The sequence below is a fragment of the Bubalus bubalis genome, chromosome 9, assembly GCF_019923935.1.
Source record: "Bubalus bubalis isolate 160015118507 breed Murrah chromosome 9, NDDB_SH_1, whole genome shotgun sequence".
In the NCBI taxonomy this organism is placed as follows: Eukaryota; Metazoa; Chordata; class Mammalia; order Artiodactyla; family Bovidae; genus Bubalus; species Bubalus bubalis.
Window position 1 is genome coordinate 85,858,817 of NC_059165.1, and position 26,826 is coordinate 85,885,642.

General features: G+C 38.2%; 1 long non-coding RNA gene across 2 annotated transcripts in view; it reads left to right on the plus strand.

Annotated features, from left to right (window-relative positions):
* The window catches only part of LOC123466171, a 153,982-nt gene extending 128,024 nt beyond the window's left edge, over window positions 1–25,958 (plus strand). Inside the window, exons 1-3 of one of the 2 annotated variants that reach the window (XR_006641423.1) lie at window positions 4,566–4,625; window positions 6,840–6,936; window positions 25,813–25,958. This is a non-coding gene — a long non-coding RNA (uncharacterized LOC123466171). Of the gene's footprint in view, window positions 1–4,565; window positions 4,626–6,839; window positions 6,937–25,812 lie in introns of those variants that run through there. The other variant, XR_006641424.1, reaches the window with a different exon arrangement.
* Window positions 25,959–26,826: the final 868 nt, after the last annotated feature.

The window sequence follows — 26,826 nt, forward strand, 5'->3', positions numbered from 1 at the left end:
ATTCTGGATTTAGTGTGGAAGGATCTTGCAATAATGTATTCCAGATGAAAACACAGAAAGATTGGAAAGCCCCAGTCCCCAAGGACTCTTACTTCTCAGTTCCTTTTCTGTCCCCACAGCCTCAACTCTCCACTGTACAAATGGAGAATTTTTCCAAATTTCCAGAATTCCTAATGTTTTTCCTGTATTTCTTCAGAATTCTCAAATGATAAAGTATCCTACTCTCATTGTCTTCTTTTTTCCTTTACTAAAACTGTACATATACATCTTTTGAACAACCATATTTTTAAAAATTATTGGAGAAGGAAATGGCAACCCACTTCAGTACTCTTGCTTGGAAAATCCCATGGATGGCAGAGCCTGGTGGGCTGCTGTCTATGGGGTCTCACAGAGTCAGACACAACTGAAGCGACTTAGCAGCAGCAGCATTTTAAAAATTTACTTTCCTAAACCCTGGGTTCATATCCTATGCCTCACATTGTTCTTTCTTGTCCTATGTGTGAATCTTTTCTTCTGCTTATTTGTACTTAACCAATTTTATTGTTTCTCATTTTGAAAGATTGTTTATTTACTATCATGACTATATAAGTCATGTATAGAGAAATTTTTTTTCAATAATTGAGGAATGTCTCTTAACAGATAGTAGAACAACTATGAGGTTGGAATGATGTAGGTTTGACCACAAATAGCATCAGAAAAATAAATGTGAATCACAAAGTCTCAGTAGAAATTCCTGGAGGTGGACATAAAACTAAGAAAATAATAGTATTATAGTTAGAATATGAATTAAGACAGTATTCTCCACAACAAATTTTGACTTTTATGGTTTCATCAGATCAAAATTCTCCTTCATAGAAAGCAGAAGAGGTGTGTATCAGCATTACTTTTAGGAAAATGAAAACTTTAACATTAGTTTTTAATCTTCTTGACAGCAGAAAATTGAAAGTAGATAGATGGAATGTACATATGTGGGTGATTATTAAACTTTCATTTATGCATAACCACTTTGGCCAACCCACTTCTGATCAACACAAAATTGGAAGACTTTGCACTTCACTGTGGGAGATGGTCCTAGAGAAGTAGATTGAAAGAGAAGGAAAAGTATGAAGTGGTGACATGTGGTACCCCTGCATCCCTCCCTTCCCAGAGGGGTGAGGTGCAAGTTGAGTTTGGGGAAGCAAGGCAAGCAATTGCCCTCAGTATGCCTCAGCCGGAAGATGTTGTATTCTTGGCTACAGATGTGGCTTTGAAAGAGAAGCGCAAACTATAAGACACTGCAGCTGTCCTCTTACTTGACTATAATGGGATCATAAGCAACCTAACACAGGCTCTTTGTTGAGTGAAGAAAAGCATTTCCTTGGGTATTATTTTGAACTGTGTTCCAAAAATTCCATTGTGAATTAGCTGTTTGTTTTTTAGAAAGCCTCTTACCACAAACCGTATTACAATTTAATGTATATAATTATAGTTCCAGCTGAACTATATACTAGCTGAAGTTTCGGCTTCAATCAACCACCCAGTGTAACATTCCTTTCATGGCAAGGCATTCTAATTTGGAAGAAGAAAAATATCTTCCCATTTCTGGCATATTGCTTATAAGCAAAGAGAGGAATGCTTGGTGTAGAGAAGTTGACAGACAATAATATTCTAGGGATCATCCCACTGCTCATTCTTTCTTCTCCCCTGTCCTCATGGGCATTAGTCCTGGAGCTAGGGTTTGTGGATCTTTAGAGAACTCAACTGGCCCATTAAGGGGGTGAGAGTCCAGAGCCAGTAGACATCCCAGACAAGAGTAGTTTGTTTTTAAATTTTATTGAACTTCAGTTGATTTGCAATGTTGTATTAATTTCTGCCGTATGGCAAAGTGACTCAGTTATATATATATTCTTTTTGGTATTCTTTTCCATTATGGTTTATCACAGGATATTGGATATAGTTCCCTATACTATAAACGAGGACCTTGTTGTTTATCCATCCTATATATAATAGTTTGTATCTGCTAACCCCAAACTCTCAATCCTTTTTTTCCCTACCCCCTTGGCAAATACAAGTCTATTCTCTATATCTGTGAGTCTGTTTTGAGTTTTGGAGAAAAGTTCATTTGTGTCATATTTTATATTCCACATATAAGTGATATCATATAGTGTTTGTCTTCCTCTTTCTGACTTACCTCACTTAGTATGATACTCTAAGTCCATTCCTGTTGCTGCAAATGGCATTATTTCATTCTGTTTTATGGCTGAGTACTATTCCATTCGGAGGAGGCAATGGCACCCCACTCCAGTCCTCTTGCCTGGAAAATCCCATGGACGGAGGAGCCTGGTAGGCTGCAGTCCATGGGGTCGCTGAGTTGGACACGACTGAGCGACTTCACTTTCACGTTTCAGTTTCATGCATTGGAGAAGGAAATGGCAACCCACTCCAGTGTTCTTGCAACCCACTCCAGTGTTCTTGCCTGGAGAATCCTAGGGACAGGGGAGCCTGGTGGGCTGCTGTCTATGGGGTCGCACAGAGTTGGATACGACTGAAGCGACTTAGCAGCAGCAGCAGCAGCAACACTATTCCATTGTGTGTATGCATGTGTGTGTACATATATACCATCCATGTGGTCACAAAGAGTCAGACACGACTGAGCAACGGAGCTCATAGCACAGTATTCCATTGTGTGTGTGTGTGTGTATTTACATTCCTCCCAACAGTATATTCCTACCAACAGCTTCCTAGGTGGCGCTAGTGGTAAAGAACCCACTTGCAATGCAGGAGACATTAGAGACATGGGTTTGATCCTTGGGTTGGGAAGATCCCCCGCAGAGGAAATGACAACCCACTCCAGTATTCTTGCCTGGAGAATTTCCTGAACAGAGGAGCATGGTGGGCTACAGTCCATGGGGTCACAAAGAGTCAGACATGACTGAAGCAACTTGGCACCCGTGGGCATGTAATGTCTTCTTTGGAGAAATATCTATTTAGATGTTCATTTTTTGATTGGGTTGTTTTTTATTGTTGAGTTGCATGGCTGTTTGTGTATTTAGAAATTAAGCCCTTGTTGATCACATTATTTGCAAATATTTTCTCCTAGTGTGTAGGTTGTCTTTTCATTTGTTTATGGTTTCTTTTGCTGTGCAAAAGCTTATTAGTTTAATTAGCTTCCATTTGTTTATTTTTGCTTTTATTTCTGTTGCCTTGGGAGACTGACCTAAGAAAACATTGCTATGATTTATGTTAGAGAGTGTTTTGCCTATGTTCTCTTCTAGGAGTTTTATGGTGTTGTGTCTTATGTTTAAGTCTTTAAGCCATTTTAAGTTTATTTTTGTATATAGTGAAAAGGTGTGCTCTAGCTTCTTTGATTTATATGCGGCTATCCAGCTTTCCCAGCACCACTTTCTGACAGGCAACAGTAATTTCTTAATTTGCAGTAAAGAAAATAATTTTCTAGCTTTTTTTTTTTAAATAAGGAAAGATTATTTTTTTCTATATTTACATAAAACTAAATAAATTCCTGTTTAAGTTGCTCTCAACCTAGATGCTGTAAAGTGAGAAATAGTGTGAGGATAAAAGGCAGTCTACAGAGTGGATTCCCTTCCAGCCATTTGTTTGCAGAGGGGGAAATGCAGGGGTGTAAAGCAATGACTTTCTCTGAGATTCATGAGGACTAGGAGCCTTTTACAAAATCAGCAACAGTGTGAAGGATACATCCGTAACTAATAATTTTATACACACTATTCACGTATCTTAGTTGGATAAACCTTGAAAAACCATTTACACATAGCCTTGCTTAAGCTGGCCTTCTGCCCTGTGGGCCCTGCCTTCACTGTGGTAAAATTGCTGATGGCTTTCTATATAGATAACATTTGGGATAGACTTTGTTCTAAAGCTGTCTTCCAGATGTCTCATATGTAAACCTGTACTCAAAGGTTTTCAGTGTTTAAAAATATATTAAAATGGCTATAATTTATATTCGTATATGTTGAAGGAAAATGTTTATAAAATTTTAGTCCTATCCCAATCTGAAAAATATGAAACAACTTGCAATACAAAAACAAAGATTCTATAACAGTGTCAAAAAGTGTAGTTTTTAATGCACATCAATACTGGTATATATAATTATGATAATTCTCTACAACTAATAAGGGAATCATTTGATGCAGGTGATAATGATAATATTCCACAAATAATATACTAGGTACACTACAGTGTATAGATTTACTTATTATATTTTGTTACTCATTCATATTTGTATTTTCTTCCCTACCATTGTTAGGGGAAGCACACTGACTGAAACCTTCCACCCTGGCCAGGTACCATAGTAACCATTTGCATGCGTTGTTTTATGGCAGGAGGTCCTGGTAAGGAACATGGAACTAATAAGCCACCACCAACCAGAAGAGTTCGGGAAAGATCAAAAGGAGACATGACATGTCAGACCACCTCCCAGAATCCTCTCTGGCATCCATCTTGGCTGAATAAGGCGTGCACCACCAGGAAGGACTCTGAGTCAGAATGATTGGCTAAAGACAACCCGAAAACTAATCCCTTCACCATAAAACCTGAGACTGCAGCCATGTGGCAGAGCAGTTCTTCTGGATTCCCTTACTCTACTGCTCTCCACCCAGGCACCCTTTCCAGTAAGATATCTTGCTTTGTCAGCACATGTGTCTCCTCGGACAATTCATTTCCGAGTATTAGACAAGAGCCCACTTTCAGACCCTGGAAGAGGTCCCCTTTCCTGTAACACCATGACCAACTTTTTAAGACATGTCTAGTTTACTTTTATACATTTCTGATGTTAAATATAGTAAATCATCAAATATATTAGTTGAAGAAATAAATATATTCTTATACAGATACCTGTTTCCTTTTTTTCTATTTGTGTTATGGCTAACAGAGACAGTCTGTGGACCTTTGAATATCTTAGAGGAAATGACAAACTAGCCAGTTCTTAAGAAATTTTCGTCAACATTTTCTCCTTAAAATTTTGCACTCCAGTGGATTTTACAGAATTTTTTTACTTTCTTTTCCAACCATAAAATTATGTTCACTACAAATTCCCATTTATACTAGATTTAATTTGATAAATAACTTTTAAGATTTTACCAGTTTTCAACTTTATATATTACAAAAGTTCATTAAAATCTATTCATATTTGGGTTGATAATGTATCTTCTTCATCTCTGTCCTAAAGAAAATATAACCAGTCAAATGTATGATTTACTTTCATAATTGTGTCCTCAATCCAGTTCTTCATTAGTATGTGTATTTGTCAGATCCTACGATAAATTTCCAGATAATATTAATTTTAAAAAGTAGTCCTTTCTTCTTTGGACTTATTAAAAAACTTGATTTCTGGACATTGTTGCAAAGCTGATGGTCTTCTATAAATTTTTGAAAATGTTTGAGGATTTATTTTGCCAACAGATCAATACCGATAATCGAGGTATCATCCTTACTCCAGACAGCACGTTGTAATGAACAGAGATGCCCTTATACATGTTATATAGGTTCTGATCACAAGATGACATGTCAGGGATGGCCTAACTTAATAGAGCTTTGTTTAGTCACCTTCTGGACAAAAAGCAGGTGAGTTTTCCCTTTATCTTAAAACTTGGCTCCCTATAAGAAGGCAAATACTCCTGTAAGGGTCATGCTTGAAATTCTCAGCCATTTTTATTTTGATATAATAAAGGAAAACAACGCTCAATATATTTATAAAAAGCAGAGATCACAAAGATGAATGGCTAAGAAAGATAAGATGTAGCACAGAAAGCCAAAAAGGACCTAATGAGACAATCCTGTGGCCAAGGATAAATGTCAAAGACTATTATCTCAGTGATAGTTTTCAAGATTGAATACCATGCTTATTCCAGTGACCACACACTATAGTCAGTCAACAAGTTAAGCATTAAGCTTTTCTAGGAGTAACATAGGACATGCTTGTTACTTCAAATGACAGATTTCAGTGACTTGAAACCAAGTAGAAAAAATGAAAGTCATGGTTCAGAATAACTGTGCTGAAGTTAGGAGCAGAATCCTGGTGTACACTAATTGTGTGGCAGATAAAATAGTTCTAAGGAACAGCTGTAGGGTAATGGAAATGGCTATGATGAATATAATTCTGTTGGGATGAAGCTCAGGTACTGCAGGAACAAATGCCAATATTTTTCCATACAGGATTAATTACATGGTCAACAGCTGGAATTTACAAGGAGGTGTATTAAATAAAATAGCAGGCAAGCTTGAACTGCATTCCCACAAAAGCCATAAAATGGGAATACCAAGAGAACTGGCAAATGTAATCTTTCACCTATTTTTTTAGGCACAGCTGTCCATATACAAGTTGGGGAGATGGAAATTTGTGGTTAGCCAACTGTGTGCCACATTAGAAAGATTTGATGTGAAAAATTTTATGCAGCAATGAAAAACAAGCAAGCAAACAACAAAAACTTGTTCCTTTACAATGGAAATTGTCTCCAATGCACTTGAATTTGAGTTTGCACTATTGTTATTTCCATTCCCAAAGGGAATTCTTCCATTTATTCGTTGGCTGCATGAGCTTACTTTGTACATGCTGCCTCCAAAAACATTGGAAAGTCAGTCAGTTTTCTTGGAACTTGGTAAGATTTTGAAAATGTGAGATGGAATCTTCAACAATCAAGGTCAAAGAATGATTTACAATAACTTTAGCTGCATAGCCTGATTTATCACAATTCAAAAATTACTCAACCCCACTATACTTAGAAATAAATACAAACTCTTCACTATTGCTTACAAACCCTTGCGTGCTATGCCCCTGCCTCTCTTTCCAACTTCATTTCCTAACCCCTTCTCCTCTCTCACTACAGGGAGATGCACTGGCCTCCTGCCAGTTCTTCAAAAGGCTCCTTCCAGCCTAGCGGAATGTGGTCGCCTCTCCCAGGAATGCTGTTCCCCCTGCCCTTGGTATGTTTGTCTCTTTTTCATCTTTTGGGTCTCAGCTTAACTTACTACTGCTTCAAAGAGGTCTTCTTTGACCACTCTTTACAAATTAGGTCTCCTGATTTTATCAGAATTCCGTCCTGGTTACCTTCATAGAATATACTACAAATTATAATTATTTGCTTACTTCTCGAATATCTCCCGTGCTTAACTGCAGCCACAGTGAAGGTTGAAAGTGCCTTCTGAATGCCTAATACAAGGTCCAAACATTCTACACTGCTCTTAAAAACTAGGTCATAGAATCTGATTGTGAGATATGATGAACATTTAAAAAAATTAATAGAATGGAAAATATCAGAACGCATTGTACAGTATAAGTAATTTTTAATGAAAATGGTGTTTCTGAAGTTGGCATCTGTGTGTGTGTGCATGTGGATCATGGTATGAAATGTGGGCCTCAGGAGAGAAAAAGTAAAAGCCACAGAAAAAAAGGTCCGGTAAATATTCACCGAATCAATGAATTTTTTCAGATGAAAATGCTTGTCTACAAGTCTGCCTATACTTAAGACTGTTCAGAGTAGGAAGTTGCTGATGTGCATTTTCAAATGTACTAGAAAGTTGTCTTTGCTCAAGAAAAGAAAGCTTGTGCTGGTTCCCATCTGAAATTGCTTAAGGTTTCATTCCTTTGCTTTTTACTGTGTTTCCATTTTCATTGCAGAAGGTGTTGTGACATGTAACACTTTGATACTTACTGATTATGTATACATTAGTATTCTTAAGACCCTTTCCCAAAAGGAGATTTTGATGGAAGGAAAGACTGAAGGAAGAGCATGAGTCCTTCAGGGAAAACAGTAACTTTTGGAATGGGAATATATTGTCAGTGGAGTTGAAGAATGTGAAAAGTAGCACATCAAGTTAGCTTACTCCAAATATTTGTCTACTTTACAATTGGCAAAAGCGGGGTCCTAATGCTTCCTGTGGTCAGCCAAAAAAGTGTAGTAGTGGAAAGGAAACCAAAGCGTGTGTTTTAATTTACTTTGGTTATTTGAACCGATCTGCTGTGGTCCCATTGAGCTGTATCCGGTTAGGTCACTGGCTTCTAGTTCCCATGTAAAAAATGCATTCCACATATTATAGTGATATTAAAACATAGTTGAACATTGCAGTTGAGCATTCACATTTGAAATGAAGGATAATGAAGAATAATTTGCTTCCATTCAGCAGTGTAACTCACTTCAGAGACTTAAGAAATCTTTCCAACATGGTTAAAATTTAAAATACTTCCAAAATTTCTTAAAGATCAGAAAGAAAAAAAAAAAACAAAATAAAGAACAAATAATTAAAATGAAAGCATGGTTGTCAAATTGGGAGCTCAATATAATTGGATTTTTCTTTGGAGTTCAGTTTGCTGCGGCAAGGTCTTTACTCACATTCCACCTGAACGACCATCATCCACACCCACTTTCTTTTTAAAGGAAACATTTACTTTTGTGACTTGGTCATAATGAAATACAAAGGACCTCTTTGTGTGTGAAAATGAAACTGGGTGTGAGCCTTTTAAGGAAAAATTAAAGAAGGATGTGTATGTGGGGGGTGAAATTCCCAAGTCTTGCTCAGCTGTTCCTGCCTACCTCCTACTTAGAAACCAGGCTGCCCTGCACAGCCAGGCCCAGATGTTGTGTGTCAGGAAGCAAAACAGCACCTCCAATGGCTCACAGATGAGGGGCTCAAACAGCGCTGGGCGAAGGCTGTGAACAGTGCTGTTACAGCGTCCTGGCCAGAGAGCATCTCAACCAGGCAGCATCTGACAAATGTTTTCCACAGGAATGACTTGTATCTCTTCCTGAAAGTTTTGAATCCTGTTTAGATTTTCAGGAACAGCCGCGTGCAGTTAAGAGTAAAGCAAACGGGGATACCCTAGTTGACGTGACTTATTAGTCACCTGGGACAATTTGGGATAGGATTGGTAGTGCAGGAGGACAAGTCAAACACTCAAAACTGTAAAAAGGAACAGCACCTTTAAGGAAATTTCTGGAATTGGCTAAGAGATTCTTGGAAACTTCTTCCCTAGCAGTACCCCCCTTCTCCATTCCCTCCAGCATTTTTCCAATCTTCAACTTTCTGTCTGTCATCCAAGTTGCTTCCAGCACACCGAACCTTTCTTCTAGTAGACCTTTGTGGTCTAGCCTATCCTGAAACCAATCTTTGTTTTCCCCTCACCGTCCTCTAACTTCTCACTGGCAAATTTCTTAGGCAAGTAGTTTGTACCATATCTCTATTTGTTGAAAACCCAGTATGGTCCCACCATGGTACCAAGACTGTGCTATAGAAATTTACCACTTTTTTTATGCTTAAAGTTTAAGCTTAAAATGAAATGGTCTTCTCCTAGCCTTGGTGCTTCTTATTCTTTCTCTAAAGCCTTTGACACTATCTCATTATATGTTTTGATAATCCTCTTTTAGTTTCTTTTTTTTTTTTATTGTAATCAGTTTATCTCACTCTTTATCTCCTGTCTATCTGTGTGTTTTGTTGTCTTTTTTTCCCCCAACATTCCCTCTAGAGTCTCTCTGTGCTATGTCCTGTGACTCTAGATTAACCTTTGATTAGGTCCTACTTCTCACTTCCCTTTTGCCCTCTCTACTGTCTTGGACCTCTGTTCTCACTGCCTCAGCCCATAGTAATTCTTTGAAAACATTTAATCATACAATATCAACTCTGAACTCAAAACCCTTCAATAGCAATCAGGCAATCAAAGCCAAATTCCTTACAATTGTTATAAGATCCTGAGATCTGGCCCAGGCTGTATTCCTGAGCCAGGGCTCCTGACTCTGTCCTCTGCTCACTCTCACAGGGACTCACTCCTTCAAGACCTCCCTCAAAGTAGCTTCACACATCCTCTCCCCAGGATGGCATGCAGGTGGCTTGCTACACAGGCCACAACATTTAAACTATCGAAAAATAGTTTATCCCTGTCACTCCTTAACTTCTTTTCTTGCTTTTATTTTCCTTTCCTGCTTTTACTTTCCCCAAAGGACTTATCACTATTGTATGTAGTATTTATTTTTTTTATTTATTTTGTTTATTTTTTCCTTCCCCAAATGGAGTATAAACTACTGGAGGATAAAAATATTTGAATGCTTTGTAAATAGTCCTATTCTCAGTGCTTATTATGGTGCCTGGTGTGTAAAAGATACCCAATAAGTATTTGTTGAATAAATAAATGAATATTCAAATATCTTTAATGTTGAAGATCAATAACCATAAACGTGTGGGTTTGTTTCCTGGTGCTCTATTCTGTCTATATTAATCTGTGTCTATCCTTATGCCGACACCACACTGTCTTATGGTGAATCTATATAGGAAGTATTGAAATCAGATACCAAAAGTCCTGCAACTTTGTCCTTCTTTTTGAAATTGTTTTAGCTTTTCTAGTTTCTTTGCCTTTTCATATACATTTTATAGTCAGATTATTATTAAGTTTATTTAAAAGTCATCTAGGATTTTGATTGGGATTGCCTTGTGTGTGTGTGTGTGTGTTAGTCACTCAATTTTGTCCTACTCTTTGTGACCACACCATGGACTATAGGCCATCAGACTCCTCTGTCCATGGAATTCTCCAGGCAAGAATACCGGAGTAGGTTTCCATTTCCTACTCCAGGGGAATCTTCCTAATCCAGGGACCTCCCACATTGCAAGGAGATTCTTTACCATCCTAAGCCACCATGGAAGCCTAAGAAGACTTTGGAGGTCAGATGTTAAAGACAATTTTTAAAGTTGAAGAACACAAGATAAAACAATAAATATTCACTAGTAGAGTTGAACTATTCTTAGTTATTTAAAAACCAGTGATACTGTGAAATGAAAGTACTTGCCTGTCTTAAATAAAATAAGAATTAACTGACTCCAACTACTGTTCAAAGAAAAGGAGAACACCTCAAATGTACAAAGGAAAAGTGAGGGAAAGATTTATTTCCAAGAGGATGAAACATATACAATGAGGTGGGGAAAATCACATTTCTGTAAGCAGCTGATATGACAATTTCATTCTTATGACAACTTCTTTTTCAGGAACTATTTGATAGGAGTAGGGTTCTAAGAGAGACAGAGCACTGGGTTCATGAGGCTATGAAGAGTTGAGGAAGAACTGGCTCTCCTCAGAGAAGACATGGGGAAGTGAGGAGAAAGAGAAGCAACAGTTTCTCTTTGACTTGTTTAGTCAGTTAGACTGACTTTGAAACAGAAATGAGAAGAGTCAAAACACAACACAAGGACATTTGTAACAGAGCTAGCTGTTATTTAAACACCCAGCAGAAATATCTTTTGAAAATGAAGATGAATAAAGATGTTTTCAGGAAAAAAAAGATGGTTTGTTTCTATAAGATCAAAATTATAGGGAGTTTTTCAAGCAGAAAGACCATAATCACAAAGGGAAATTAAAAAACACAAAATGGACTAAAGAGCAATGGGAAGAATAAATAAATGTATAAGACAAATGAGTTTTGAGTGCCTCTTGATCATACAAAACAATGATAGTGATAACAAAATTTTATGAGGTTTAAAATATATAGAATGAAAATGCTATCACAATAATGCAAAGGGAAAAATAGAATTAAGATATTTTAAGTTTCTAGAATAATAGGAAAGTTACAAAAGTAAATAAAAATATTTTAGGCTACAGTATAAATAAAAAAACTTCTATAAATAATAGGAGACAAAAGAAAAGTAACCAATAAACAAATAGGAACAGTGATTTTATCTGGCACTTCACTAAAGAGGATATCTAAATTGCTAATAAACAAGAAAAGATGCTCAAATTGCTTAGTCAATCAGAGAAATGCAAATTAACTTAGCAGAATAAGTAAAAAGGCAGAAAATTTAAGGAGTTGGTAAGAGTTGCTAGAAGGAATTTTGCCGTATTGCAGGAGGGATTGTAAATTGGTACAACTGCATTGAGAATAGTTTGGTTGTGCCCACTAGAGCCAATATATGCCTCCTCAGTCAGAGAGGATTGAGCAACTAACACACACTTGACCTAGCAGTTCTCTGAGATAGGCAGTCATTTTCTTCAGATATATTGTAAGTTGTGAGGGCCCGCTACATAATTTGCAGTGTTAAATGCAAAACGGAAATGAAGGACACCTTGTTCAAGGAGAGATTATTACTGAAAGCTGGAAAATTTAATACAAATCTCTCAGCAGACTAGGAAGACAGAAATAATTAAGGATAGCTCAGGAACTGAATGGGCTTCCCAGGTGGCACTAATAATAAAGAACACCGCTGCCAATGCAGGAGACATAAGGGATGTGAGTTCAATCCCTGGGTCAGAAAGATCCCCTGGAGGAGGGCATGGCATCCTACTCCAGTGTTTGCACCTGGAGAATCCCGTGGACAGAGGACCCTGGTGGGTTACAGTCACAGGGTCACAAAGAGTCAGATACAACAGAATCGACTTAGCACTCACATATGCAGGAACTGAATAATTAACATGGTAAACCTCTTGCTCTTTTTCAGATACACGTATGTGCACACACATGCATGCACACACATGGGCACACACACACAAACACATACCTTATATAGCAGTACCCATAAAATATTTGTAAATGTCATATTAGATTTCAAAGGATAAGTAATATATTCTAAAAGAGTAGAAGTTGTATATAATGTATGCAAAAAATTCTCTCCCCTTGTGGAATAGAACCAGAAAAAAAAAAAAAAAATCAAAAGTCTCACGACTTGTAAAAATTTTCCCTTTAGCCATTTTGAATTTCATTAAATCAAGAACAAAATTTCACAATATTTTTAAAACAGCAAAAAGAAGATATTGCATGATATAATATCCAAAGGAAAATTCATAGAATTAGAAAAGATTCTAACTTTTTTAACTCTAGGAATTCATAAAGAAAAGATTTGCAAATATTAATAAAGCATTAAATATCTGAAAGTTGACAAAAGAACAAAATAGTCAAAATTAGAGATAAAACAGAATTATTACATATGACAGATAATAGTTAATCAGCAAGAAAAGGAAGAAAGCACACGTAAAATTAAAAGATAAAATTGAGAAAGAATAGAGAAAATACTGTTAAACTTTAGAAAATACTCTATTTAACTCTAGATACATACAGAATTGAAAACCTGTAAGAAATGTGTGATTTTCTAAGAAACCAAGGACCAACCCCCATAAAAGGTAGAAGTATTAAATGAAATGAAGAAAGTTTTTAGACTGCAATCCTTTCTTCCATAGCATAAGAATGAAATGTTGACAGGTGAGTACATTGTGAAATGAACAACTCCAATCTTGTTTAAGCTATTTTGAAACACAGAGAGCTCTTAATTCTTTTTAAGAAGAAAATCAGCATTGCAATGATACTGAAACCTGACCAAGGGGGTATTAAAAAGAAAAATGAAAGTCTTGGTTCTTTTCTATTTGTGCAAACATCCCAAATGAAACATTAGCAAACAATATACAGCAACAATCAATTATCAACAAATAGGATACAAATAATATAATTGATCACAATCATGATAAAAGAAAAAAGATCATTTCTCCAGATGTTGAGCGAAATAAAAGCTTATAAAATCTAACATGCGTTTCTGATACAAATTTTATTAAATAGGAAGAGAATTCTACATTTTTCGTAATACTTTATAATCTTTTTCAACTTAAAAAATTTTAATATTTATGTAATCAGATCCATCTCAGAAAGGCACTTCTCACTTTAATATTGAAAATGCATGTACCCTTTAAACTACTGACATTGCTTATTAGACCTGTTTTATAAAGAAGCATTCATATTCAGAAAAGGATGTGTATAAATAAAGATAGTTATTGAGGCCCTTTTGTTCACAGATTAAAAAATGGGAGAAACTATTCATCAGTGGGGAAATAATTAAATACAATTTATCTGTACTTCAGAATAAAAAGTCATTTTAAAGTATGAGATAAAGATGTCCAAAACATACTGTCATGCATGCATTACTTATTTAAACACAAATTTTTAAAAGGATATTAACATATCTTAAGGGACTCATAGGACCTCTCGGTTTGAGAGAAAAAGACAATTGCTGGTTTTCTGTAAGTAAAAATTCAACTTTAGTTTAAAAAACTAAATTATCTAAATCAGAGTTATTGGATTTTGTTAGGTAAAAGTGTCCCATTAAGAAATACATTTTCATTCAACATGTTTAAGAAATAATATAAAATTGTTTTATGCAATGATGGTTCAGAAAAAGAAAGTAAAAAGTGACCAAGATGACATTAAAGTTAGAAACCAATGATTGAACAGGTAAAGAAAATGATTGGAAAAATGAAGTAACGTAGAATGGAAGAAGGAAAGAGGCACAATCACAGAGCCATTTAACACCAAGAGTTAGGTCAAACTTGAGGGAAGCACCAAGAACCAAAACTAAATTCATTTGAGGGAATAACACAGAAATAGAAACCCAGTCAAATAGAAATAGAAACACAATCAAGAAACACAGTCCACCTTGTGAGCATTTTAGAATTTTACCCTAAAAACCAAAAGCTGTGCTTCATATGCAAAACCCTGTACATGTGTGTGAGTATTTTTAATAGAATAAGTTAGTCTGTGCCATGACAACTAAGAAAATGACCTCTAGCAATGCCTGATTTATGGACTGAGCCTGTTGATGTTTAGAGAAAATTCTAGAAGCTGCTGAGGAATGTGGGGAGGAGTTTGTAAGCACTGTTGGAACCAGTATTTGTGAACTGACTAGATGCTATTTATCTTCTCTCACTGGGACAAGCTTCTCATATATTTATTGACTGTCTAATTAAAATAAATTCACAATTAACTATTTCAGTTGTTGAAGTAAGAGTGTTCACATATCTATTAATATCTTGGCATAATATCTGTGTGTATATGTGTGTGTGCATGTGAGAGAGAGGGAGACACAGAAAGAATTGAGCACTGTAAAATATAGATCCCGCGAGAAATTTTGGTGTTGTATTTTCACCTAGACCATCCTTAGTCGCCTCACTGAATAAGTTGCTGATGTTTTACAAAGACGGATGTTATTCAGTGACGATCTCTCTTTGGTTATTGTACCACGGCGATGATGGCAGCTTCGCTTGATTGTTACCATATTCGTTTCCAAATCATCACAAAACACGGGTCAATGGCCCTTTGACTGTTGGCCTATAGGATAGTAAGGTTAGAATTTCTAGATTGTAACAATGTTGAGATTATTGATAAGTTAATTCTTACAAACAAGGAAGATTTTGTAGGAAAGGAAGTAGCAAAAGAAAGACAAAGTAAATCCTATCTATCATTCAGTGAATAGTTACTGTGGACCATGAAATTGTTAAGGGGCTTACAACTACTGTTTTCTTCTTACAAATGAGGTAGCTGTAACACAAAGACTTTCTTAGGGACACACAGCTAGTGAGAGAACCTAGTCTGGCTCTAGAGTTTGTGTTTGACCATAGTGCTATACTATCGCTCAAATGAGAGTGATATTTGTAATGAGACCAAACTAGGGTAAGAATAATTCTTAAAGAAAAGTAAAAAGTGATGGAGAAAGCAGTAGGCCAGAGAGTCATTCATGCTTCACACTCATAACCATTCTCTAAAAGAAACGTGCAGATGTTCTGGCTTGGATAGAGCCAACTTACTACAAAGCAGATTTAGCTTATAAATAGTATAAGCAAATCATTTTTATGTTTTCCTCTTATTGCTCTGTTCTAGGACATGTATTGGGAACTCTTATTCAGGGTTGTGAAATTTCTTTCCGATATATAATTACATGTAGCTGTCTGAAGTATAGTTAGAGAAGATGCTCAGAAAAAGGGATAAAAATAACTTAAACACCAAAGATCTATAAAACTCTTAATCTCGTGTGGGTATAAAAAAGCTAAAGGAAAAGTTATATAGCTTATAAACTTTTAAAAGTATAAAAATTTGATAAACACAAACCTATGTATATGTACATATAGATTTATATTTAAAAGTATTAAATATTTACTAAATTCCTAAGCCCCTAACATTTTTTTATTATTGATGAGAAGTTGGTTTAAATAATGATGCAGGGTAAATAATTATTGGCTTTTGAGTGAAAGACCAAAACTTTATAAAAACAGATTTATGCAGAAAAATAAGGTAAATACAAAATATCACCATCCCGTATTTGTAGTCATCGTTATTGTTGTTTAGTCTCTAAGTCATGTCTGGCTTTCTTTTATGACCCCATGAACTGTAGCCCACCAGCCTCCTCTGTCCATGGCATTTTCCAGGCCAGAATACTGAAGTGGGTTGCCATTTCCTCTTCTACGGGATCTTCCCAGCCCAAGAATCAAACCTGCATCTCCTGCATTGGCAGGTGGATTCTTTACCACTGAGCCACCAGGGAATGCTAGTATTTGCAATGGGAGCCATTAAAGCCACCTCCTAATCAAGAGCTACGTTTTATAAAGGAGGCTGGTTAGTTGGGTTAAATGTTAATGATGTCAGTAAGGCAAGTAATCAGGGAAAGAAATGCTCGCTGAGCAGGCAGCATGGTGGTCATCAAAACTTGAACGGATTGCTCAAGAAAAGTTGCCTTACAGAAGAAAAACTTTGCAGGAGGGTGGACAAGATGGCCCAGGAAATCTTTTGTGGCTCCAAGAACTCTGCATTTGGGATTTTGCCTTTGCCCTCCATGTTATTTGTCTCCTCTTCTGGGCTGTGTTATTTCAGGCTCCCCGCAGAGTGAGGCCCCTCATGTTAACTGTGGATGCAGATTATTCCCATGCTAAGACAGTTTCTCAGTTCCAGTCTAGACCTGTTAAAAACATGTACAAGAGGTGCATTCAACTCATTTTCTTCTGTGTTTCTAAAATAAAGTCTGGAAAAAGTCCAGGGTCATCTTTTAGGCATAGTAAACCACACCCCAACCACAGATTGATTATGGATTTCATGACTTTTAAATGCATCATGAATTTAAGGAACTAAGGTGGTTCCTTGCTTTCTGGAATATGGCAGTTGGAAACGACTTTAGTTCAATGTAACACAAAAATTACTTTGTGTGAGAACACAACATTCTCTGTAGTGTGTTTTGTTCCTGGCAAAGGAATATATCATGTAGCTGGCTTGCTCCTCTTGCCCATCTGGAGGGAGTGGTAACCGAAATGAATGTGCTGGAGTCCGCCTCTCGAATGTTGCATGTTTTCTTTTCAAACATCCTTTTTCTTTAAGGGGAACAAATGTTTTCTCCACAAAGGCCGCCTCTGCCTCCCTCCTGGCTGCTCGGGTTTCTGCCTGCCTTTTGGTTACCGTGTGGCTGGCGATTTTTCAGGGTCCCAGAGGAGGGCTCATGCTAGCTGTTAGGACTGAACAAACAATCCCAGCCGAAACCAGAACAGAATCTCAGCACACGGCTTTCACCATCCCAAGCTTCAGCTCTGTTTCAGTTTCCTGGCCAAATGAGATATAATATCAAACACTGAGATGCTGCCAAGCTCAGCAGCAACACACACTCAGAGTAATCTCTGCCTCCAGATGCCAGGCCTCGTACCAGGCGGTTTACGTAATCACGCTGCATTTAATCCTCACAACAATATTCTGAGGTAAGCATCACCACCGCTGCTTTACATTCAAGAAAATGGAGGTTTAAAGACCCAGAGAGGTTAAGGAAATTGCTCATGGTCGCAGGTCAAAAGTGTCTATGTCCTAATGTTTCAGAAACGTGTCACTCAGCTTTTCCTTTGTCTTGTCCTTTAAAAAATTAAAATTTGACTTACTTCTTGATCTAGCCCCTGGCTATCTTTCATTCCCAGTGAACTAACGTTTATGGAGCCTCCGCTACCTAACAGGCTTTGTGCCTGGCACCAGGGGAGGAGGTGGACAGAGTAGACACATCCTGAATGAATGGAGCTAATCTTTCCAGCCTCATCTGTTAACACTCTCCCCATGCAGCAAATCTTCCAGGCACACCACATGGCTTGAAGTTGTTGACTGCCTTAGTCCTCTCTCATCTCTGTTTCGAAACTGCTGCCCCTCGTGGAATGCCCTTCTCTATGGTTCTCTGCTTTTCTAGCTCCTGCTCTTCTTGCCAGACTCACTGCACGTGCTCTGCTCCACGCAGCCTTCCTTGAACTCCTAAAGTAGAGTAAAGGATCTTTCTTCTGTGTCTGGACTCCACAAGGCCCAATACCACTGAGCCTAGCTATTTGTGTATTATTTATGGCTGCTTTTGTGCTACAATGACAGAGTTAAGCCATTACCAAAGGAGTTGGCAAACTTTTTTTGAAAATGGCCAGATAGTAAGTGTCTTAGGCTTTGTGAGGCAGATGGTCTCTATCACGAAAATCCTGGGAGGTGAGGAAAGTCCTGTCTCTATCTATGAACAGTAGAATGGCCTCTAAACCAGGCTTAGTGGATTGTGTAGCTTAATAGTTATTTTAAAAATCAGAAGTTAAAGTATGCATGGTTGGGAATATAAGAAGTAGATTGTATTGGAGAATCTCTCTTCACCATGAGAAGAGACCATATGATATTTTTGTCATCATCTTCAAGAGGTTTATCCACTCATCTGTGAAATCTCTCTCATACACAAAGTTTTAAAGAAACTTGGAATTCAAAATAATGAACACTCATAGTTATTTATTTTATCTACCCATTTATCCAACCACATGGTGTTTAATGAGGGACTTCCCTGGTGGTCCCGTGGTTAAGACTCCACACTGCCATTGCAGGAGGCATGAGTTCAGTCCTTGGTCAGGGAACTAATATCCTGCATGCTGCATGATGTGGCCAAAAAGGTGTTTAATGGGCATTTACTACTTCTAGATTCCATGGTGGGAAAAGAATACATAGCCAAGAATAAGGCCTGCTGCTGGTAGCCGTTACAGGTTTTAACCTGATGACCAGAGCCTCCCATGATTTCTCCTGTGGTCTCACTTCTTGACTCAGCACCTTTCTCACAGATAACATGCTAAGGTTGTTTTATTTAAATCTGTTTATAAAAATTGTTTAAATGAATTTTAGATGCATTTACTATAATCATTTATTAAACAAATATCTACTATGTACCAGACCCTAGACCATGTTCTAGATGCTCAGGATATAGTGTTGAATAAGACATCAAATTCCTTGTCTTCTGGAACTCATATCTCAGGGTATTGCTTTATATGATAGTAGTATTGTCTGTGCAAAGGTAGAGGATCCATCTCACCATATTTAGTTCCTTATGTGTTACTTTGTGACACATAGTAAATTCACGTCTGATAAATGCCAATGATAGTTTGGCTCCTACTGTGGTTTTTGCCAACTTTAGCCATTCCACATTCTTCTGATATCAGTACCCCATATTTCTCTTGGGAAATGCAAAGAAGCTTAATGATACAGAGGTGAAGTATTAGTCTCTAGAATCAGACTGCCTTTGCAGACACCCTGATATGACTATTTACCATCTCTTTTATCTGGAATCAAGGAACTTCACTTCTCAAGAACTCAGCTTTCTTCTCAGTATGAAGGCGTCAGTAACAGAAAGAACTAGCCTCACAGGGTCGCTGAGCTCCCTTTGGGACCCACATTTTGAGGATTATCAGTCAGGCTTCCTTCTCCACGTTTCTTAGGGCTGGACACAGGACTCTTCCCCAATAATTCAAATCTTATCGCTTTTCCATCCCAAGGGAAGTGTTCAAATGAGTCTGTTAGTTCCTGATATTTAAGTCTCCAGAGCTTCTCTGGATGCTGACCTTTCCAAGCCTTGATCTTCAGCTCCTCATGGATTTCAGAAGCTACTTCATACCTTTACAGTAAAATCTCTGCTTTCTTAAGTTAACTGGCATCTCTATCAATTGCTTACAACCAGAGAACCTGGAAGCTGATATAATACAGTGGTTCACCATGGTCCTCATCTGTGCTGTAGACTAGGATTCTCCTCATAGGATGAGTGTTCATTTTGCCTCATCTTTTTAAATTTAAAGAATGGATTACATAGTCAAACTGTTGGAATTGACATACTCCAGTTGTAGCCCTAGTATTGCTAATTCCTTTTCCTCTTTCAAATGTTTGAATCTTTGACTTTTACTTTACCCTATCAAAAAAACATGTGTGAAACCCAACACTGAAAAGTTTTTAGTCTGTACCAAGGTTTTAAAGAGAACTATAATGTCAAATATAGTCTTTTTTCCTACTGCCCTTGGGGGAAGATAAGAGTCAAGCAGATCGGAGGTCCCACTGATGTCACCCATGTGAGTACTGCTGGGATGCTACATCTGTCTGGGCTGACCTGGTCACTTCATCCGATGTTCTTCAGAAGCTGGTGCTCTCTTTCTTCCTCACAGACTTCTTAGAGAGAGCATTTTCTCAAAATCAAGATTACTCTTAGTCTCATGGTATGTAGAACTCCAAGAGTATGTGAGGAAGAATTTCAGGTTCATGATCGGATTCTTTACTCCAGAGCAAGAGTCCCCAGAACTAGTGATAACAGTTTCACTGAATCTCTTAGAAAAGTATTAACAGGGGAAGTTGGATATTGGCTCTGTATTAGTTTGCTATCGCTACTGCAGCAAATACCAGAAAATGAGTGGCTTAAAACAACACAAATTTATAATCTTGAAGTTCTGGGAATCTTAAATCCTAAAGCAAGGTGTCAGCAGAACGTTCTTTTTCTGGAATTTCTAAAGGAGAATCTGTTTCCTTGCCTTTTTCAGCTTCTGCTTCCATTTCTTGGTGCACGGTCCCTTCCTCTACCTTCAAAGCCCACAAGGCAGCCTCTCCAAATCTCTCTCTTTCTCTGAGCTTTGCACCTGTCATTACATTTCCTTCCCATTATATCTTCCATTTCATCTCCCTCCCCCTTTGCCTTACAAGCAATTTTGTGATTACACTTTTCCCCACAAATAATCTAGCATGTGAGATGGGGACCTCTCTAGATGACATCTCAATGTTCTTGCCTTAATCATGTCTGCAAAGTCCCTTTTGCCATATTTACAGGTCTGGGGTTTAGGACATGGACATCTTTGTGGGGCCATGATTCTTTTCATTGGCTCCATTTCAGTGTAAAACCAGGTAAGCAAGTGTGCAGCTTTAGAATACAAAGGGATTACAGAAAAGAAAAAGGAAGCCCAAAATGATTCACCAAGCAGCAGTCCTACCCTATACACATCCATCAAGGGTGGCATAGCATCGCCTGTAGCTTGATTGCCTAGGTCATCCTTGAGCCACAGCAAACTCTTTTCTCCCAGGGAACCCTCTTACACTGTTGGTGGGAATGCAAACTAGTACAGCCACTATGGAGAACCGTGTGGAGATTCCTTAAAAAACTGGAAATAGAACTGCCTTATGATCCAGCAATCCCACTGCTGGGCATACACACTGAGGAAACCAGAAGGGAAAGAGACACGTGCACCCCAATGTTCATCACAGCACTGTTTATAATAGCCAGGACATGGAAGCAACCTAGATGTCCATCAGCAGATGAATGGATAAGAAAGCTATGGTACATATACACAATGGAGTATTACTCAGCTATTAAAAAGAATGCATTTCAATCAGTTCTAATGAGGTGGATGAAACTGGAGCCTATTATACAGAGTGAAGTAAGTAAAAAAGAAAAACACCAATACAGTATATTAATGCATATATATGGAATTTAGAAAGATGGTAACAATGACCCTATATGCAAGATAGCAGAAGAGACACAGATCTAAAGAACAGACTTTTGGACTCTGTGGGAGAAGGTGAGGATAAGATGATTTGAGAAAATGGCATTGAAACATGTATATTATCATATATGAAACAGATCTCCAGTCCAGGTTCAATGCATGAGACAGGGTGCTCGGGGCCAGTGCACTGGGATGACCCTGAGGGATGGGATGTGGAGGGAGTTGGGAGGGGAGTTCAGGATGGGGACACATGTATACCCATGGCTGATTCATGTCAATGTATGGCAAAAACCACTACAGTATTGTAAAGTAATTAGCCTCCAATTAAAATAATTAATTAAAAAAAAGATCTTTAGACAAAAGTGCCATTATCAATTCCATCATAGAATCATTTGGACTCTAGAATAATGCATCTAATGAGATCACAAAGATAGTATTTAAGCATGTTTATTCTTAAATATTATTTCAAGTTATTTAAAAAAAACACAACTCTTTTCTCCCCTTCTTTTCTCTTTCTTCCATTTCTCTCCAGCTCAGCCAGCCCCATTATCACAGGTGGCCTGAGTATACATGAGGCAGGAGGGTACCCAAGCTCTAATTTGCATCATGATTCCCTTCTTCAAAACTATAACAATACCTTTATTTGTGTGGTTGTTTTTTTTTTTTTTTAATATATGGTTCCCACACTAGATTATAGGTTTCACAAGGCAAGTAAATATATCTGTGCTTGATCACCACTGTATACCTGGTACTTAGCACAATGCCAGCCACCTTAGAAACACTAAGTACTTGTTGAATAAAAACAAGTTATATCATTATACCTTCACTATACTGTGTCTGGGACAAGAAGATTTAACTCACAGGTTTTTTCCTTCCCTGCCAGGAAGGGATGTTCTTCGAGGAGATTATTTAGCTTCAAGACAACATAAGAAATCCCTTCATTTTAGAGATAAGGAGTTGCAAGTCAGAGTAGTTCAATGACTTATTCACAGATCTAAGGCACTCACTGGCTGAGCCTATTTCATCCGGAACAGCAGTTGAGTCAGTCAGAGGTGAACTTGGCAGAAGAAGCAGGTCAGTTTGGCTTTCAGGCATTAGATCCTGATGTTTCTGGCACAACATTAACCAAGAATCACATCACAAGACTTCTTTTCTGATTGCATAGGCTATGAAATTAATCTTAACAGTTTGAACAGATAATGATTAGATGAACCCCAGTTGGAGAAGTTTATTAGGAAAGAGTTGGCAGTGGAACAAATAACCTCCTCCTTAATCCCTGAAACCAGGCGACCATCAAACTATATGTCCTCAGTGATTAAGCTATTTAGGCAGTAACATATAAACCTCTGCCTCATGCTTCCGCTCTCTAGAGTGATTCATGTCCATAAAGATGCTGCTGCTTCGAGGAAAACGTGAGCCTCTTTGATGACAGTTGTTGCAACAAGACAAAAGCATTTTTAGAATTATTGCTATTATCTCATGTGAGAGATGCTGACAGTCTCTCTCCATCTTGCCCCCATAATCCCATTAGATTTCACAAACTTCACAAGGGCAGCCTTGAGGCCATGGCTGAGATAAAGTACTTTCAGGAATGTTTCTTTTCTGCAACTAGAATTGTGATTCATATTTCAAGGGATTTGTAAAAACAGATCCTGTCCACAAAAGATAGAAAAGCCTAGAGTTGCAGCAGGGTAGTGAGGGACTTTGGAAATCATCAGTTTTTTCCCCTTCCATGTAAATTGAATACAAAGAAAAAGTTTTGTGAAAATAGATAGATACCAACAGACCATTCAGGTATGGCCTAAATCAAATCCCTTATGATTATACAGTGGAAGTGACAAATAGATTCAGGGGATTAGATCTGATAGACAGAATGCCTGAAGAACTATGGATGGCATTTGTGACATTGTACAGAAGGCAGTGATCAAGACCATCCCCAAGAAAAAGGAATACAAAAAGGCAAAATCATGGTCAGAAAGGCCTTAAAATAGCTGAGAAAAGGAGAGAAGCTAATGGCAAAGGAGAAAAGGAGAGATATACCCATTTGAATGCAGAGTTCCAAAGAATAGCAAGGAGAGATAAGAAAGCCTTCCTTAGTGACCAGTGCAAAGAAATAGAGGAAAACAATAGAATGGGAAAGACTAGAGATCTCTTCAAGAAAATTAGAGATGCCAAGGGAATATTTCATGCAAAGATGGGCACAATAAAGGACAGAAATGATATGGACCTAACAGAAGCAGAAGATATTAAGAAGAGGGGGCAAGAATACACAGAAGAACTAAACAAAAAAAGATCTTCATGACCCAGATAATCACGATGGTGTGATCACTCACCTAGAGCCAGACATCCTGGAACGTGAAGTCAAGTGGGCCTTAGGAAGTATCACTACGAACAAAGCTAGTGAAAGTGATATAATTCTAGCTGAGCTATTTCAGATCCTAAAAGATAATGCTGTGAAAGTGCTGCACTCAATATGCCAGCAAATATGGAAAACCCAGCAGTGGCCACAGGACTGGAAAAGGTCAGTTTTCATTCCAATCCCAAAGAAAGGCAATGCCAAACTACCGCACAATTGCACTCATCTCACACGCTAGCAAACTAATGCTCAAAATTCTCCAAGCCAGGCTTCATTCAATAGCACGTGAACTGTGAACTTCCAGATGTGCAAGCTAGATTTAGAAAAGGCAGAGGAACCAGAAATCAAATGGCCAACATCCGTTGGATCATTGAAAAAGCAAGAGAGTTCCAGAAAAACATCTGCTTTATTGATTATGTCAAAGCCTTTGTGTGGATCACAACAAACTGTGGAAAATTCTTCAAAAGATGGGAATACCAGACCACCTGACTTGCCTCCTTAGAAATCTATATGCAGTTCATGAAGCAACAGTTAGAACTGGACATGGAACAACAGACTAGTTCCAAATTGGGAAAGGAGTATGTCAAGGCTGTATACTGTCACCCTACTTATTTAACTTATATGCAGAGTACATCACACAAAATGCCAGGCTGGCTGAAGCACAAGTTAGAATCAAGATTGCTGGGAGAAATTTCAATAACTTCAGATATACAGATGACACCACTCTTATGGCAGAAAGTGAAGAAACTAAAGAGCCTCTTGATGAAAGTGAAAGAGGAGAGTGAAAAAGCTGGCTTAAAACTCAACATTCAGAAAACTAAGATCATGGAATCCAGTCCAATCACTTCATGGCAAATAAATGGGGAAACAATGGAAACAGTGACAGGCTTTATTTTCTTGGGCTCCAAAATCACTGCAGATGGTGACTGCAACTGTGAAATTAAAAGACGCTTGCTCCTTGGAAGGAAAGCTATGATCAACCTAGACAGCATATTAAAAAGCAGAGATATTACTTTGCCAACAAAGGTCTGTCTAGTCAGAGCTATGGTTTTTCCAGTAGTCATGTATGGATGTGAGAGTTGGACTGTAAAGAAAGCTAAGGGCCGAGGAACTGATGCTTTTCAACTGTGGTGTTGGAGAAGACTCTTGAGAGTCCCTTGGACAGCAAGAAGATCCAACCAGTCTATCCTAAAGGATATCAGTCCTGAATATTCATTGGAAGGACTGACGCTGAAGCTGAAACTCTAATACTTTGGCCACCTGATGTGAAGAACTGACACACTAGAAAAGACCCCAATGCTGGGAAAGATTGAAGGCAAGAGGAGAAGGGAACGACAGAGAATAAGATGGTTTGATGGCATCACTGACTCGATGGACATGAGTTTGAGCAAGCTCCAGCAGTTGGTGATGGACAGGAAAGCCTGACGTTCTGCAGTCCATGGGGTCACAAAGAGTCAGACACAACTGAGTGATTGAACTGAATTAAATAAAGCCAGAGGTTCCCTGGGAAATATAACCCTGTAACTTTCCTTATAACCTTCTAATTTGTCCCTGAGTCTTTTGGTACATGTTGTGTGAGTAAACGTGAGCTGTTATAATTCTATTTTTGTCCTTTCCTTGAGGAAGTCTCTGCTAGGGTGAGTGGGTGAAGCCTGAGTAAGAATTCTTTGCTATCAGTTTTCAGTACTTCCACTGTCCCATCTATTAGCAGTGTTTTTTTTTTTTTCTCCAATTGAAGATTGAATGTCATTTTTCAGATTTTTTTCAGCGAGGGAGCCTCAGAACTTAATAATGGGTGAAAGAGCCAGAAATTATATAAATAAATACGACCCAGTCTTGGTTATTTGATTTCTAAAGTCCTAATATTTGTATAATCGTAGCCTTATTTTCCCTCCCATTGCTCAGTGTCTCACCATGTGATTGCTTTTAGGTTTTCTAATAGGAGGAATGGAATGGGAAGGCTTCCCTGGTGGCTCGGACAATAAAGAATCCACCTACGATGCAGGAGACCTGGGTTCGATCCTTGGGTCAGGGAGATCCCCTGGAGAAGGGAATGGCTACCCACTGCAGTATTCTTGCCTGGAGAATCCCATGGACACAGGAGCTTGGCGGGCTGCAGGCCACGTGGTCGAGAAGAGTCAGACATGAGCTACAAACTCACATCCACACACACCCCCGCACAACAGAAGAGAAACACAGAGTGCTTTTTTTCTGTTCGACTCATTTCATTTTTATTGCTTTCTGTTGGGTAAGGAAGTCATTACACCCTGAAGGAATAATGAGAGAAGAAAATATGTGAAGAAAAAATATCCAACAGCTTATACTACTATGACATTAACACAAAGCAGCTAAGGGTAATATAGGCAGTCATAGTCATTTCTGGCTGGGTTAGATTGTTTTAGAAAATAAAACTGGACCTGGACATTAGAAGTGTCTGCAAAATAAAGTGAAAAGGAAGGGGAAAAGTACTGGAAACCGTTGGTGGTGATGGCGGTAGGAAGGGTGGGAGCTGTGGTGGTGGTGGGGAGGGTGGGGAGGGAGGTGGAGTATGGACACTGCAGGCAGTGATGGTGGCAACATCATGAGGGTAGAGAGGTGCTGAGGGGAATACTCCTCTTCAGTGACGCTTCCTATTGTCTATAGAGATTTTCCACCACTGGGCTGAGAGACCTGATGTGGTGGTAAATGCGGACGCGGAAAGAGACCCCGCCATCCCTAAGGGAGATTCACTGCTCTCTCTGCTGCCCCCGTAGCTATTTCACAGTGTAGTCCCTCTTTGAGACCAATCTCTTTGTCTTATGAGTTAGACACATCATCTTTCTTCAGTAAATGTTCTAAAATGCTAGTTTGTATTTCGAAGTACCAGAAAATGATTTCAACAATGGATATACCTTAAAACAGAGGGTAGAGTAAACCTTTAATACAAAGGTGTTCTTTCCAGCTG